We start from the raw sequence: 18,086 nt of genomic DNA on the forward strand, positions 1-18,086 counted from the left end.
CCTATTTAGACCGAGGTGTCTTTTGAGCTCTTCTGCCATCCAAACATATTGGAAAGCAGATTTATGACTATCAAAGGTCTTAAGCTGTGCATGCAGCTAGTTAATTCCTGGGGAAGATGGCAGGCAGGTAGGAATGACCTCCACCCAGATAGGGAAGTGGCAGCGAGAATGTTTCTCTGAAGCTGCTAAGATTCATTTTATATGCTGTTTTTAACCCCTTTCAACATGATTATAAAACGATTACTCATTGTTATGTCATTTTGCTGGACAGCTTAAGCATGAAACATTATAAAGACATCTTAGAGAATATCCTTGGATACAAAGAAAATCCTAAAATCAATAATCTAGTTTATTAGCATGAACCAGAGAAAATCCAGTAGTAATGAGCCTGATGACTGACTGACTCCAAAACATTAATCTAGCTGTGCAAATGTTACTGGTTGAAACTGTTGTTGAATGTTACTGACTGGCTTTTAATACTAGGCTTCGACCATCTTCTCATGACACATAGGTCCCACTGGTTTTTAAAACACGCCAAAGAAGTACACAGTTGAAAATGCTGGTGATGTCTGCGAGTGAGTTTTATTCTGTTCCTTGCACATGATTATTTTCTACCTCATAAGCACTAATCTACATGGGACCTAAAGCTTACGTTAACTGTTCAATTCTGTATTTTATGTTTTCTTTATAAAGGCATGAGAGAGAGTGTATGCCAATGCCCTTATATGAGGAATACCCCTATTATATAGTAGCTTTCCTTTTCTGTTGGTGCTTAATAGTACTCTGATCAGTAGTGCGTGGAAAACTGTAAACACTTATCACTTTATTCTCATTCAAATCTGCTTTCCAGATTATTTTCAAGATTTAATGTGATTTAAGTGGTATTCATGTAGTTACTTAAAGATAGTGATCAAAAAGGGAACAGCATTTTCTGTAAAAATCATCATATCTTTTAACTAAGAAGTTAACAAATACCAAATTAGATTGTAAATGCTTGCTAAGATGATTACTAATGGTATTTTCTCCCTGTGGATGGTGACCAGTGTGTGCATGTCACGTATATGCATAGTTGTAGATCATGACATCAGGAAGGGCAGATGCTGCTCTTCTACACTAGGGAGTCCTGTTTCTTAGGCAGCCTGTTTTCAGGGCTGGGCCTCAGGTGGTGACGTTTACCTTTGGCTTCCTGCTGGTCCATGAGCATGTGACCATGTTGGTATTTCTCTCTAAAGGACCATCGACAACGTAATATTGTAATTTTCAACAGTGAGACCTTTGCTTTGGACATGTAGCTCCAGTCATCAATTGCAACATGGAATTCTGGGGCAGGGACATATGGCAGAAGTAAGGAGGGTATTATAGTCATTCAACAAATTATGGGGTGTCTGTTAAGTACAAAGCAAGGAGTTGGTGGCTACAGAGATGGCTGTTCAGAAAAAAATCACTGTCTCTGCCAAAAGGTAGCTTAATCACATGTGTATTAAATATACAGTCAAGTGGACCATCGTTGTGCTGTCTTTAAGTGCTGACTTTTCATAAATGTAGTAAAGAAGCCATGGACTCAAGGGAAAAAGGTGAGGAATTATTGAATGAGCAAAAGATGTGACAAAATTAGAAAAGAGACCCAGGCAGACCTATGTGGAGGATAGTAATAAGACTCCTTTAAAAACTGCAACTGATATAAAACAAGCAAAAGCATGCTCTTCATTTGGTATATATTTGAACCTGTAAAATGAATCACAATATCCTAGAAAGCATGAAAAGTTACTATAAGGAATAAAGAACACAGCTAACATTTTAATCGTGTTTTTACTTTCTTATTACTCTTAAAACAAATAAAAGATTTATTCAGTGTTATTAAGAACACATACACAATATTACAATTAACATTTTCTCCCTACTGGAAATGTCAAAACATTTCACTGGAAGCAATAACTATTTTCTGAAAACCCCAGGAAAAAGAATCCAGGCCTTATGGTTTTTTTTGTCTGATCTCATTTATTTATCTGAAATTTCCTAAGCCGAATATGAAAATTAACCTTTCAATAAAGCAGTTTTCTTTTTTGGCAAATGCACATGTTCCAAAGTCTCTTTTTCTGGTTAAGAGCTGCATGTTGAATCCATTCGATTTTGCAGTTTTGCCCAGTGCATTTCCTGGCTCCCTCTCTTTTTCATTAAAGGCAGAAATCCAAGCAATTTCTTGCTTCTCATCAGTAACAATATCAACTAAAATCAGAGACTCAACTTTTATTCCAAAGGAACACTTAAAAATAATTTTCAGAAATCTCTAAATATGCTTGAAAAATTGGACTGTTATTTTCCCCTGACACTGGATATAAACACTGCAATGAAAAAGGAAAGAATAGCTGCTGAAACATTTTCTCACTTTTTACTAAACATCTGAAAGGTCAACAGCATTTTTATTGAATTAAAAAAATCCTGAATTCCCTCAGAAATCTTTACATTAAAAAAAGTTTCAAAACATACTTAAGAAAGCTCACTTCTTCCCTAATGTTTATTGTTTGGAGAAAACAGGACAAAACATTCTGAAAGACACTCCTCACACCAAATGGGAATACTCTTTACTTGTAATGAATGCACAAAACTCTCATGACTAGTAGCTGAAAATGGAGCTCAACACTCACATTGAATTTGAAATATGGCCCCTCACGTCCTGATAGAAGCAATCACATCTGTCACCTGTGATCAGTCTTGCATGCTTCTTTGTAAAGTCAATAAAGCAATCTAAACATATTGTGTGTCACAAATGGGGTAAGCTTCGGTGAGGTTGTTGTCTTATTTTCTTGATTGCCTGCTCTAATTATTTAAAGAGCAGCTTAAGAGTTATTTCACTTACAGTGCATCCAACTGCCGTAAATAAACTCAGGAGGACCTTAATAATTCCAATTAGAAGTGTTTCAATATATATATATGCCTAGGTGTGACTCATAGAAAGTCCGCTTTAATAATTATGGGATGAAACTTTAGCATCAAGATTTTTGAAAGAAGTTCTGAGGTTATTTGCTAAGTAGCAACATTTGAGAACCACTTGTTCTACTAGGTGTCTGACCCCAGTCCCTTCACCAAGGAGCAGGGAATCCTGTGTACTAGCTCCTTTTTCTTCATTTGCAGCTTCACTACATATTTCCCTTAGTTCTTAGCAATTTACCCTCCACACTTCAACCAGGCTTCACCCGCCTTTGAGTTACCCAGTCAAGCAGAGGAGGCAGCACAAAAGGAGGCACTCCAGGAAAGAACGAAATCCAAGGAGAAGTGTAATAAACTCGGGATGGGGCACAGGAGTAATCTGCCTCAGGTGCCAGGGATGGCTTCACAGAAGAGGTGACCAGTGAGCTGGAAGAGTATGTAGGACATCATCAGTGGAGGCCTAAGATATCAAATGGCTGAGCAGAAGTGTCTTAGGAAGGGTGCTATCAACTAACTGTACTTGCAAAAAGGCACATAAAGAAAGATAATTGATAAGCCTTAAAGCAACTGGTCAGAGCCTTTTAACTTCTACTCTAATGACTGTTCTTACTTTCTGTTTTAGTAATTGAACCTCTAAATTTTAGTTGGGCTCATGGGCCCTGAGAAAAAATCCATTTCCCATTTGTCAATATGTGTCTGTGTGACTAACTTCTGACCAATGAGACGTAATAGAAGTGTTGCAAGGCAATTTCCAGGAAACTGAAAAGACACAGTAAAAGACAACTGGTGCATTCCATTTGCCTCTCGTTTGTTTCGACTTTCTGCTCCCTGCAATGACTGGCGTCCCAGCCATCGTGTTGGTCCATGAGAGTGAGGGCTATACTCTAGGGATTGTGGAAGAATGATTTGGAAAATTCTAGGTTGCTGAAATACACAGAATTGCCATACTAGCCCTGGACTGCCAATTTATGGACTTCTTTTTTTCTCAAGAGACAGAAATAAACTTATTTAGGTCACAGTTTTCTTATTTGTAAAACAGAGATAACAGTACTCACTTCATTGGTTATTGTGAAGATTAAGTGAGTTTATATAAGTAAAGCACTTGGAATGATGACTGGCCTAGTAAGTGACAATTGTACATACATAATAATTATATACATATATTATATATATATACACTATATATATATATTTCTTAGGTCTTGTCTTGGGCTACTTCTCAGTCTACACTCTAGGTCAGAGGTCAGCAATCTTCAGCCTCTGGGCCACACATGACCCACCACCTGTTTTGTAAGTAAAGTTTACTGGAATACAGCTTTTATTTGTTACATATTGTCTGTGGCTGCTTTTGTGCTATCATGGCAGAGTTGAGTAGTTGCAAGAGAGATCTTATAGCCTGCTGAAAATATTTACCACCTGGTATTTTGGAGAAAAAGTTTGCCAAGCTCTGCTCTAGGTGATCTCATCCCGTCTCATAGTTTTAAATACTAATTATGTGCAACATCCAAGTGGATATCTCCATCCCAGATGTCTCCTCTGAAACCAGGATCCCATATCCAACCATCAACTTGACATCTCCATTTGCCCAACCAACGGGCATCTCCAACTTAATTTCTAAAATCTGTTCCTCTCACAGTAGTCCCATCTTGGCACCATCATCCACATGGGAGCTTAAGCAAATAACCTTCAAGCCAACTCTTTTCTTCCCTTCACTACCTAAATCCAATCCATTAGTAAGTTCATTGGTTCTTCCTCCAAAATATATGTTTATTCCAACTACTTCCTTCTCTCCGTTGCCATCATTGCAGTCCAAACCATCATCATCTCCTAACTGGACTCCTTTCTGGCTTCCACATTAGCTTTGGGCCACTTTAATATTTTCTTGACACAGCCACCAAAGAGTGATGTTTTACAGGCTGCAAATCAGATAATGTTTCTTCCTTGTTTAAAACCTTCAGTGGCTTTGTACTGTATTTAGAACAAAATCCAAACCTCTACCAAAAGATGGTCCTTCCCCACTTCTCATCAATCCTCTTGCTTTCTTGACATAAACCAAAACAGCATCCTCATTGTTCCTTGAGCACGCCAAGTTTTTGCCTGCCTCAATTCAAGGACGCTGCACATGTTCTTCCCTCTGTCTGATATATTCCTCCCCTCAGCTCTTCACAGGACAGAGCCCTTCTCATTCATTTGGATGGAGCCTAAATGACACTTTGTGTGTCAGGAACCTCTTGATTCCATCAGAGACCTGAAAGCCCTGACACTCTTCAAATACATAACAAAACTTGCTCTCTCAGAAATAAGATGGAAGACTCTCTGTGCACCAAAATCCATGTGCATTAAAAAAAAAAAAAGATAAAATGTTACATATTGCAATAAGTGGATTATCTTAGGCTTGAAAGTTCCTGGGAGATATCTGTCTGTCTAAAATTGATCCAGTTTGTTCTTTTATATCTTCGTTACGAGAGAACAGAGATAGAGCTGTTTATTAAACCCACCTCAGTTGGGGTTATGAAATTACAAATAAAGATAATCAGTGCCAATCATCTCTGCCCCAGAAAAGATTATGAAAAGGATTGAGACATTTCCTGCCCCTAGAAGTAACTACCCAAATTGAGGAAAGTTCCCTTTAAAAATGTAAAGAAGCATAAGTCTCGATCTTACCACTGAAGTGCTGAAAGCACATCTACTACATTTTGGCAGAAACTAAAGAGGTGCATAAAAACTTTTTGACCATGTTTTCTTGGATTGTTGAGGTCTGGAATCTTTGGACTCATTGCTTTTGAAAAGGACGTCAAATTAGTTCAACTCCAGAGATGGGAGCAGGGCAAGCTCCTGGAACTTCTGGACCACTCAACTTGAAAGCAACCCTCCCTCCAAACCCTAACACATATGGAACATTTATGGAGGCTGAGACCTGTTTTAGGTTGTCTTAGGATCCTGGGATACTACAGCAGGAACTTCTGAGCTATGCATTCCACATGTATTTTATCTGATTATGAGAAAACGGAATCCCAAAGAGATGAAGTGACTTGTCACATGGTAGGTGGTAGCTATTGGGGCCATGACCCACTCCTGCGTTGACTGTATCATTTCTCCTATTGTAGGTGGGGCCTTTATTTTCCCAACTGGGCCTAGTGTTGTAGGGTTAAAAAGGTGCTGTGGAGGAAAGGGAGTAAAGGAGCTTGTCTCAGGCCTGGGGATTGACTCTCCCTCCTCAGGGTTTCTGCCAAAATTTATATAAAGTCTTGAGTCACTAGATCATGCAAAACTCCAACCATTTTAGAAACTTTTACTTCCTCAATCCTGGGAGTGTTAATTTGCATGACTCCTCCTCCCCTACCACTACTGTAATGGCGTAATTAAATGAACACCATGGCCACTGGGTTAATATTCAGATGGTGTTCCCTAAGTGGTCCCATAATACAGTCCCAAGAGATGATCTAAAGAGAAAACAATAAAAAGAGATTTTATGATCAAATGAGTTTGGGAAATGACAAATTATATGCTCCTCGCTTGGAGATTCACACACACACAACTTTGAATGACTTTGTGTAACAGCATTTCCTAAACATTCCTGATCATAGAACCCTGTGTGTATCGTGTAACATTTGTTACAAGTGTTCCATGAAACATACTTTGAAAAACCTAGTCATCTGCTCTGTTGGATATATATGCTGGAACTTAAGGTACAGATACGTAACAGTGTATTTCTCAGATTACACACCAAGAACAGAGAGAAGAAATCTGCTGAAGGGGAGTGTCCTTTTTTGGGTCTTAACCAAGGTTAAGAAAGCTGCCGGCCAGGAGGCGGGCTGGACACGTGGAAATGCAAATCCCCAAGTGGGCACAGGACAAGCCCAGGGCCTCTTGGGCTCTTGAATTAAGTCTGTTTTGGTAAGAATAGAAACTCAAAGCTCTTCTCTTTTAAAATATATTGTACACTGAATTTGTTTCTAATTTTTTCCTTTGGCATTTCATAAAAGCTTTTGATAGTTCTAGCCCATTACAGCTCTACAAAAGGGCACCAAGGGGAGACTTTTGTTCACCATAATCCATCACCAAGTGGAATATGCTTTTACAAACATGTGCTTGAAAAAGTAACAGTGTTTTACTAGTATAAAGGGAATGGATTCTGATCTGGTGCAGTGGGAAAAAAATGGCCCTGATTAGAACATTGAAGCAGGAACAAGACACTCTTAGGGACCAAGCTGACAGAAGCAGGCCCAATAATTGAACTGAGAGATTTCCAAAGGGCAAGAGACTCTCATCAAGGCAGTCCTGGTGGCTTCCTCAACCTGGACACCCTCTTTGTGGGGCTAAATTTTGGAGCTGCATGTTTTATTTCACAAAGGTGGAATAACTGCCTCAGCACATTTGTGCAAAAGATACCACAAACTTAGTTACAGCAGCCTTTTACTGGATGAAATATGTCAATTTCTAGGATGAAAAAGTTAAAGAAAACAGCTTTTTGTGGTTCCACAAAGATTATAAAATAGAGTCCAAAATCCTTAGGTCAGTGATTCTCAAAATGGTGGTTTCTGAACAAGCAGCATTAGCATATCCTGGAAATTCTTAGAAATGCAAATTCTATAGCCTACCCCAGACCAACTGGATCAGAAACTCTGGGGGGTGGGGACAGAAAGCCCTTCAGGGGATTCTGACACTAGCTGAAGTTTGAGAACCACTGTCTTAGTAAAGGCTGAAGTTGCTCTAGCTGGTCTATGTCAACTTTTCCAGCATCACTGGCTGTTACCTTGAGCCCTAGATTCTCAAAACCTCTTTCTGTCTTCTTCTGTTTCTGTTGTCGCCTGGTCCTGGCAGGTGTATTGGCTTTGTCCTTGATCTAAAACGTTTTAGGCCTAATTAGGCTAGGAAGAATGGCGTGCTCCATGTGGCCAATGCAGCTCAATTTTCCTGGCCTCCACTTTGAGTTTTGGTGATCATGCACTACCAGTACCATAATACTTAACAAACTTTATCATTGTCACGCCAGACTCTCCACAGGAGCAGTGATATCCGATATTTTTGGGTCTTTGGACATAATACTATCACAACAGCACAAGCCCTCTGCTTCCACCTCACTCCACAGCCAAACCTATTGATGGTATACCAGAAACCTCCATGTCATATAGCCTTTTCCTACATGTCTCCTCTATCTCTGGACAATTCTTTTCAGTCATCTTCAAGGGATGATCTCCTCGTCTGTCTTTTACAATTGGCCATGGCTTTGGTTCTATTCTCAGCTCTCTTGTAACCATACATATTCTTCCAAGTGAAGTCATCAATGTCTACAGCTTCAGCTATTGCCCCTGTGTGCAGATGGTGCTTACTCTCCCTTGTGCCTTCCAGACCTGCATTCCAGCCACCTACCAAACCCCTTTCCTTGGATGCCAAGGTACCTCACATGCTAATTCTAAACTCAGTGTGTCAGATTCTGTGTCGGGTGTTTATATGCATCATCTTATTTAAACATCACAATAGTCCTACAGCAGCTATGGCTGACCACATTTTAAAAAAAATTTTTATTTTACTTCAACTTCCGGGATATATGCGCAGAATGTGCAGGTTTTTTACATAGGTATACCTGTGCCATGGTGGTCTGCTGCACCTATCAACCTGTCATCTAGGTTTTAAGTCAGGCATGCATTAGGTATTTGTCCTAATGTAGTCATATTTTTTTTAATAGATGAAAAAAAATTTATCTGTCTGAAGTGGCACAATGTTAATTTGAAGAGTGAGGATTCAAATCCAGATCTGTTCAAGTAGAAATTACATACTTGGACTTTTCATTACAGCTTATTTATCTCTTTGTAGCTTTGCCACAGCCTCTAGTCACAAAGGGCCAACTATTCTATGCTGTTACTGTTTTAATTAAACTAGTCATTTCATTTTTAAGAGAAAACTTGGCTAACCCAAGAGGCTTCTATGCCTCTGATCTTACTCTGATCTTTCCATTCATCCTCCACATTGCAGCTAGGGGAATTGATTTTGAAGGAGAATTTGAAGCATGTCACCTATTGTCCCTCCCACAACCCCAATCCTAGCTTGCAATAATCTTTAGTTTTTAAGATAAAGCTTAAAGACTTAGAAGTCTTTTGTAATGTAGCTCCTGACTACTTTCTACTCTTATCTCTTGCCACTTTCTCATATGACCTGAATGCTGGCCATTTGCAGTTTTGTTGAATAGCATTTCTCTGGCGTGGTCACACACTGTTTCCTATGTACAATGGCCCATGCACTGTGCTAACCACTTTCCTATAGATTATATCATTTAAGCCTCACAGCAATCCTGTTCATAGATTTGACTGTTCCTGTTTTAGAGATAAGGCAACTGAGACTCAGAGAGGTCCTACAACTTGCCCGCAGTCATAAGACTGATAAGTGGACCGATATTCTCAATGCATGCAAATACCATATTTATGTCCAAAATGGTATGTCTCTGTCTTGCTGCCCTTATGCCATTTAGCAGCTTACACTGGAGTCTGGGAAACTGTAGGGCTATAGTGACTGACATGCAGTGATTTTTCGTGGTTTGTCATCTGTCCTCTTTGATGGGTCCAGAAACTTAATCATGTCAGACATGATTTACACATGTCAGAAAATTACTAAACAATCTTTGCTGGATGTTAAGTTCAGCAATCCTCTTTTTCATATTGAGAAATAATATATAGTTTGATTTTAGCCTAAATTCAAGATTTGTTTCATTTAGGTTTTCAAGTAATGGGTTGTGGGTCCAAAATTCCCAGACACGTTTGTACTATTCCAGTGCCTTTCTTGCATAGTATTTGCAGTGGATCAAACAGTGCTGATTAAAGACTGGAGTCCTAGCATAGCGTCTTTCACATAAGAACTCTGGGATAAAGGTCAAGGGTTTTATTCTGACTGATATTTCCTAAGACCAAAGGCAAATCATAAAGTCTCCTTGTGCTTTGAGAGAATGAGATACTATTCAAAAGAGCTCAGGATCCAAACCAAAAGAAAAATGCACATATACAAAAGTGAACAGAATAGTATTCTTAAGGCTGGAGATTGAAAGAAAAATGAAAAATTTGAAATATACTTCAGACCACTGTTACCATCATTGAAGTCTTCAATTTTCTAAGCCAACAGTGGAATGTCTGCTCTTTTTTATAAATGAACATTTGATTCAAAAGCAAACCTTAATGAATCTAATATAGTCTGATGTGGCTTGAACATCATGGTGTAGAAAAAAATGCAAAAATATTTCAGTTTTGGTGTACCTTTAATCAGACAGTTGGCTATATGATAATGATGAGGTCTATTGCATGGTGTCTTTATAAACAATAAGATTGGTTGGGAAGGTATTTCCATTCATTTTGCACAGTGGAAAACTGAGGGGTGCTTTTCTTACTGTACGTAACTACTAAGGGAAAAGGTTAGTATTGAAATTTAGGCCCTCGAGTTACTATTCTAGAAATCACTTTTCCCACTTCCACGCTATGCTTTTCTAAGTGGAAAATTATTTTATTGTTTCGAAATTTCTGGCTGACTAATAATGTGTTTCAACACAAATTCTAAGATCACTTCAATGATTTATCTGTTTTTCCAAAGATGTGCTTAATTTAATGTCACATTGTATATTTATTATAGTCAATATGTTTCCCTGTATCTCTAGAAAAAAAGCTCTTCAATATTTTATGTGTTTTATAAATATCATTTATGTTTTACTTGAATATCACATAGCAGCTCATTTAGTGTATTTTTAAATTTAATCACCTAGAGAAAGTAGCTATGTTTCCCCTTTATGTGTTAAGATAATTATTTCATTGTAATTCACAATGATCGACTTGATGTGAAAAGTTGACTGGTTGTTTAAGTGGAACAATTTTGACATTTAACAGCTACAGTACACTTTATTTATCCCAGAATAACATGTCAGAGATTAATTTTAAAACAAATTTCCCTAATAATAGGAATAATGAATGAACAATTGAATTATCTGCATTTACTTTGCTTTTTCACCCTTAAGAACAACTAGTGCAAAATTTAGACTATGCCACAACTGATGTAGTTTCAAACGATTTATTCTTTGTCAATAAAGGCTCCAGTCCTACAGTATACTTGAAAATGTTATAAAAATAATAAAAGGTAAAAAGTTCAAAGTACTGATATATGCTACCTTGCGGGTGAATCTCAAAAACAGTATACTAAGAGAAAGATGTCAGTCATACAAGACCACATACTACAGCATTCCACTTTTGTTAAGTTTCAGAAAAGGCAAATCTAAAGGGACTGAAAGAAACTCATTGCCAGAGGCTGGGCACAGGAATGGGGAGTAACTGTCAACGAGTCAAAGTTTCTTTTGGGATGATGGAAATGTTCTAAAATAAGATCATGATGATGGTTGCACGCCTCTGTAAATATACTAACAATCATCGAACCATACACTTAAAACAGGGGAATTTGACGGTATGTAAATTATATCTCAGTGAAGCTTTATAAAAATAGACGCAGGGCTACAAATAGCTTGAGTTAACTAAGACTGATTCTCAAAATAAAATAAAGTTTACATCATTTATGTATCAATACCATGTATGTTATTCTCCCAGATTGAATGGAGATACACCATAGGAGGAAGACATGGCCCTGACTCTGAAATTTGCAACCAAACTAAAAATACATATCAGCAAGCAGAAAACAGTATCCCATACACTGAATACTTCAAGCGTTAAGTGAACATGGAGTAAAATGGAATTATTATTTTTCTTCATTATTCTTTCCTAGCCAGCCAATAGAATTTTCATCATCGCTTGGTTGTCAACAGAGTTACTGCTCATTGCAAGCCTAGACTCGAAATTCTGCCAACATATTCTGTTTGAAATCCTACGAAAAAAAGGGGTGTGCATATAATTTTTTATTCTCAGCATATAGTACAGTATTGGACACATAGAACACACTCAATTTAAAACATTGTCAGTATAAATCAAGATGAATTCACAATCTCCAGTGAATCAAACAGGCATGTTCAGAAGCCACAATTAAATAAGGCAGAACACAGTGAATACTTGGACAAAATTTTATCATAGCATTAAAAACAAAAACCCAAATTCATTCTGATGGTGCATGGGGATGCACAGAGGAAGTGATGTTTGAATTGGGCCTTGAAGGATGAGTAGAGTAAAAGGATTTGTAAAAGTTTTCAAAAATAGGATCTAATTCCTGTTGGTACCCTTGGGATCCAAATCTAGAAATGGCAGATTGAAATTCTTCATTTTATTTCAAATGTCAAAATGTTCTAGAAAGATACATAATAAATATCAAGGTTAACCTAAGATCTTAGTTGTTTTGTAATTTAATATGATTGGATTGTGGAAAGGAAAGAATGTTTAGTTAAAATATGAGAAGAGAATAAAGTGGCCATGTCTATTTTTTTATCTTCAGAAAAGTCTTCAGACCGTGGACAGTGTACTCTTTGCCTATATTACGGAGAAAGGCGTTCCCTAGGTAAGTATCATCCTATCTTTCAAAACCTTAAAAATGTCAGAGGGGGCAGAGAAACAAATAACTTTTTCTTCTGACATTCACCTTTAGAGCATTGAATAGATGCTTATTAGAGAACTTTTAGAAAATATACTTTCTTCTAACTCAGTGAGATAATGAGCTCACCAGTAAAGATCTAGGCCTGCTCACACTAAGATATAAGTGGTTTGGAAGATTGAAAACTATTTCTGCATCATATAATTAACTCTAAAATTTTTTAGGAACAAACGCCATGTCATATAATTTTTTAATATCTCTGTCCAAAATGTATAATTTGATTCTAATCATGAGGAAAGGCTAGGTGTGGTGGCTCATGCCTGTAACCTAGAGCAAAGGAGGCCAAAGTGGGTGAATTGCTTTAGGCCAGGAGTTGAGGGCTGCAGTGAGCTATGAGCTTACCACTGTACTCCAGCCTGGGCAACAGAGTGAGACCTTGTCTAAAAAAAATCATGAGGAAACATCAGTCAAACTTAAATTAAGGGACATTCCAAAATAATAATCAGCCTGTATTTCTTCTTTTTTTTTTTTCTGGTTATCTTCCCTTCTTTCCTCTTTTCCATAATTTTGTGTTTTTTAAATTATACTTTAAGTTCTAGGATACATGTGCACAATGTGCAGGTTTGTTACATCTGTATACATGTGCCGTGTTGGTGTGCTGCTCCCATTAACTCGTCATTTACATTAGGTATATCTCCTAATGCTGTCCCTCCCCCAGCCATCCACCCCACGACAGGCCCCGATGTATGATGTTCTCCTTCCTGTGTCCAAGTATTCTCATTGTTCAGTTCCCACCTATGAGTGAGAACATGTGGTATTTGGTTTTCTGTTCTTGCGATAGTTTGCTGAGAATGATGGTTTCCAGCTTCATCCATGTCCCTGAAAAGGACATGAACTCACCCTTTTTTATGGCTGCATAGTATTCCATGGTGTATATGTGCCACATTTTCTTAATCCAGTCTATCATTGATGGGCACTTGGGGTGGTTCCAAGTCTTTGCTATTGTGGATAGTGCCACAATAAACATACATGTGCATGTGTCTTTATAGCAGCATGATTTATAATCCTTTGGGTATATCCCCAGTAATGGGATGGCTGGGTCAAATGCTATTTCCAATTCTAGATCCTTGAGGAATCACCACACTGTCTTCCACAATAATCAGCCTGTATTTCTTCAAGAAATATTTCTTCAATGGCATGAATGACAAAGAAAAACTGTGAAATGGTTCCAGACTAACATGAACCTGGAGGACATTATGCTAAGTGAAATAGGCCAGGCACAGAAAGAAAAACACTGCATGATCTCACCTGTATGTGGAATGGACAAAGGTGAAATCGAAGCAGAGTAGAGTAGAATGGTGATAACTAAGGTCTGCAGTAGGGAGGGTAGGTAGAATGGGTAGATGTTTGTCAAAGGGTACATGATTTCAGTTAGACAGGACATCTAAGTTCTGGAGATCTATTGCATAGCATGGTGACTATATATATATATATATTTTTTTTTTTTTTTTTTTTTTGAGATGGAGTCTCGCTGTGTTGCCCAGGCTGGAGTGCAGTGGTGCGATCTCGGCTCACTGCAAGCTCCGCCTCCCGGGTTCATGCCATTCTCCTGCCTCAGCCTCCGAGTAGCTGGGACTACAGGCACCCGCCACCACGCCCGGCTAATTTTTTGTATTTTTAGTAGAGACGGGGTTTCACCATGTTAGCCAGGATGGTCTCGATCTCCTGACCTCATGATCCACCTGCCTCGGCCTCCCAAAGTGCTGGGATTACAGGCTTGAGCCACTGCGCCCGGCCAGCATGGTGACTATATTTAATAACTCACTGTATACTTTAATATTGCTAAAATGTTCTCACCACAAAAAGTGATAAGGATATAGGTGATAGATATGTTAATTAGCTTGATTTAATCATTTAAAGATGTATAATGTGTCAAAACATAATTATGTACATGATAAATACATACAATTTTTATTTGTCCATTATACTCTAATAAAGTTGGACAGGTGGTGGGAGGAAGAAGCAGACTAAAGAGAGAAAAAATAAATAAATAAAATGAATGATCCTGGCCTGGATCCCAGACCAGAAAATAAGATTGGTATAAAGGACAATGGGTGGTGGCCTCTCCCAGCCCTGTCTGGTGGAACGAAGCCTGTGGAAACCTCTAGAGACAAGTCCTCTCTCCAGCCCTGGTCCTCACCTCAACTCCTCCTCCAAGGGAGTGGCAGGAAGGATAATTTGTAAAATGTAAATAAAGTCTGTCGATTAGAAAATAGTATGCATCAATGTTAAACTTCCCAATTCTGATATGGTTTCCTAAGATAATTCCTTAGTTTTAGAAGGTATTTAGAGTTTAAAGGGCATGATGCTTATAACTTACTCTCAAATGGTTTGCAAATGGCATAATAATATGTATATAAGCAAACAAACACATACAGAGAATGAGAAAAGAAATATGTTAAAATGTTAACAACCGATGAATCCAGGTGAAGGGTATGGGAATTATTTGCACTATTACAACTTTTTGGTAAACCTGAGATTAAAACAAAATATAAAAAGAAATGTATAGGTCTGCCTTAGGAGCTCTTCCAAGAAAACATACAATTTACTCAACCTTGAAGACTTAGTGGTCCTTTGCCACCAATTTTATTTTTCCACTTCAACTCTTAGAAACAGAATCCAACTCAGAAAGTAAGCAGATTTTCAATAAAACAAGTAATAACAAATAGCTTTTGATTCACTAAAAAAGGGAGTCAGATTGATTTGCATACTTTTATTTTTCAGTAGTGATCACCAGGCTTATATTCCTGATATCAAAGGTTCTTAAAAAGTCATAGAATGGGCATTCATTTCTTTTTTTGGGAGAACAAATAAGACTCAAGCATAGAATGATCACTTCAAAGGAAATTTAAGAATGAGCATGTCGTGTGTAACCAGGAAAAGATAACAAGAAAGAAATTCCCTATGTCTTGTCATAAATATTAAGTGGGATGAACCCATTGCAGATACCCGTCTCCCTGGAAACCCATTCAATTGAAATTGCTGCAAAAATTAACATGTATTATTTTTCCCTTAAAGGGGAGTAACTTCTTTTACTTACACAGTTTTGACCTTTAGTTTTATATCTTAGTCTTATTATAAGAAGTTGTTTCCAGAACTAGGCAAACAAAGAGCTGCATATGTATCTTTTCATTAGTCCTGAGGCTTAACCAAAATAGTATGGCCTTTATAGCTGTACTGGATGTCTGAGGCAACTACGGGTGGTTGGGGTACAATCTGCCAGTCATAGAATATTGCAATCTAGACTAATAAACCATCAACCCACACGATATTCTTACTCAAATGCCAAGTGACTTTATCATATAGACAATTGCGTTAAACAGTCACATATGCAGCACAGCTCAGTATTTTAAGAGGCAGTGCAGTTTAATAAAGCCAAGTCCCTTTTATAAGCCCATACTGACAAATGTCATGGAGATAGAGGTTCACAATATACAATAATCCTATGTCAGGTCAGTGCCATGGAGAACAGCTCTAGACCATGGAGGGTTTCTGACTCTAATCTTACTTGAAAAGCTCAGCTGGTTCTGAATTTCTGGGACCCTGGCAGTGTGGATAGAAGCTCATATTTGTTCCAGTTCAATCAAGAAGGCTGAACTGGCCAAGACTTGAAAGACCAATCTGTAAATACAGCTCAAATAACTGGAGAGAGAAACCAGCCCTGTGCCAGGTCATAAGCACAGGTGATATGGTTCCCCCATGTATGTGCCTCCTAGTCTGCAATGCCACTATCAGAGGCTACCTTTGGCATGAGGTTGCAGCCTCTCCAGGGGTACTCAAAACTCAAAGCCTTCCTGCCCTGGAGAGGTAAGGATGTAAGTCAGTACTGGTCACCAACAGTACTTCAGGGGAATAAGATTTTTTATGGAAAATGAGAATTTTTCAGAAACTGAAGAGGAAGAAGCCTAGACTTAGTAGAGAACTGAAAATGGGTTTGGATAGCCCGAAGACTCCTATGTGCCTGGGAAAAAGATGTCCTCAAGGGAAGTAAGGACACTGAAAGAGATGGTTTAAGGCAACTGACTTCCCAACTTACCCTGGGACTGATATTATGTTTTTATGATGATCATAGCTTGTTTTAGGGGGCTGTAATGATTTAATATATTTTTCCTTGCCTTCCCCACAAGGGGAAATACGATGATCATATTGGAGGACCACTTTAAAAATGGAGTGCAGATTCATCTCTTTGATTTCTTTGTGGTCAGTTAATCTCTGACTACGTTCTTTGTTGGAGAGAATTATTGATTTAGCCAAGGTTAAATAGCTGGTAAGTGTCAAAGCCAAGAACCAGTGGTCATCTGTTCTAAACATTCTCCTATGTGTTTACCAGGTGCTGGGCAACATCCCTAAGATACCATGCAGCAGGCCAGCTGTGTAAGGTGAAGCCTTTGGGGATCTCTTGATAGCCTATGATCATTACGCCATTCACACATTTGTCTAGATTTGGCTGGAAACTCTTTGTAGTTTAAACCTATGCTCAGGGTCAGTCCTTGACAAACAATGAGATAGGTGACGTTTGTCTTTAGAGCCTTGACAATGAAGTAAGTGCTGCTCACAACCTGGCAAGCTGCACAGTGTTACTTGTTACTTGGCAGTCCTGTTCCTTATTATTATTCTTTTCTTTCTCTCTTATCCCTTGCTATCCTTACCCTGTTCATGGCCTCCTTCTAGTTCCACTCTTTCCATTGTCTTTATTGGACCCTGGCAAAAGTAAAAGGAATCTTATCCAATTCATCCATTTGGAGAAGGTAATGACTTGATAAGATATTCAGCCAGTAAGTCTGCGTTTTGAAAGACAACAATAGGAGGGCAACGATAGAATTATAAGCATTCAGGGCAACTTGTAGGAGATGTCCTGGGGAAGGGAAAGACTTTGAATTCCAGCGATCACCTACGATGTCTTTGTAAGGCTGACCCTCCCAACAATACCTTTCCAACTTCAATGCTAGGTACATCAGCCATCCACTTGTATCTGATTTTGTCTGAAAACTACCTGTTGGAAGAGTCACGGGATTTGGCTATTGCATCTGTTCTGTCTGCGTCCATAATATTCCTGGCTTTAGAAACTTCAATCCTGTCAGTCACAATTTAGTGGTTATTCTTACATGGGCATTCTACATTCCTAATGTCCAACGTGGTTCTCATAGTCTTTTCTGGCTCACTGTAAGAAAAATAACTCCCATGTATTGAGCACTCACTGTGTCCTATGAGATCATTTAAGAGCTTGTTTCTTTCCACAATTCTATGAGGGAGGGTCCACATTTTACAGATGAGAAAACTGAGGCTCAAACAAACTAAGTGACTTGCCCAAGTTTCAATGGCTGGTAAGTGGCAGCACCAGAATATGACCTCGGACTGTATAAGTAGATACATGCTGACCCCTACTGCTCCCATCATGGCAGGTCCGACCGCCCTGCAATCTTTACCTGACAATAGAGCAGTATTTCCTCCACAGTTTCAAATTCTTTCCTTTAGGTCTGAAATGTTCTTACCCTTTAGAGTCACAGGGGATTATAACAGTAGAGAGCTCTGACCCTGGGGCCAGATTGCCTGAGTTAGAATTCCAGTTCAGCTACCGCGTTTTCCCCTTGATTTCT

The 18,086-nt window shown here is 38.5% G+C and overlaps 1 protein-coding gene and 1 long non-coding RNA gene across 12 annotated transcripts in view; one reads left to right on the plus strand and one right to left on the minus strand.

The window, feature by feature from the left end:
* LOC117084249 overlaps nt 1–18,086 on the plus strand; it is a 184,624-nt gene that overhangs the window by 159,193 nt on the left and 7,345 nt on the right. For all 3 annotated transcript variants that reach the window (XR_004437368.1, XR_004437369.1, XR_004437370.1), the window contains one exon: nt 12,334–12,396. This is a non-coding gene — a long non-coding RNA (uncharacterized LOC117084249). The remainder of the gene's footprint in view (nt 1–12,333; nt 12,397–18,086) is intronic.
* Nucleotides 1–18,086, minus strand: part of THRB (thyroid hormone receptor beta) — a 385,633-nt gene that overhangs the window by 55,050 nt on the left and 312,497 nt on the right. The window lies entirely within an intron of this gene.

The sequence above is a fragment of the Trachypithecus francoisi genome, unplaced genomic scaffold, assembly GCF_009764315.1.
Source record: "Trachypithecus francoisi isolate TF-2019V2 unplaced genomic scaffold, Tfra_2.0 Lachesis_group0, whole genome shotgun sequence".
Taxonomy (NCBI): Eukaryota; Metazoa; Chordata; class Mammalia; order Primates; family Cercopithecidae; genus Trachypithecus; species Trachypithecus francoisi.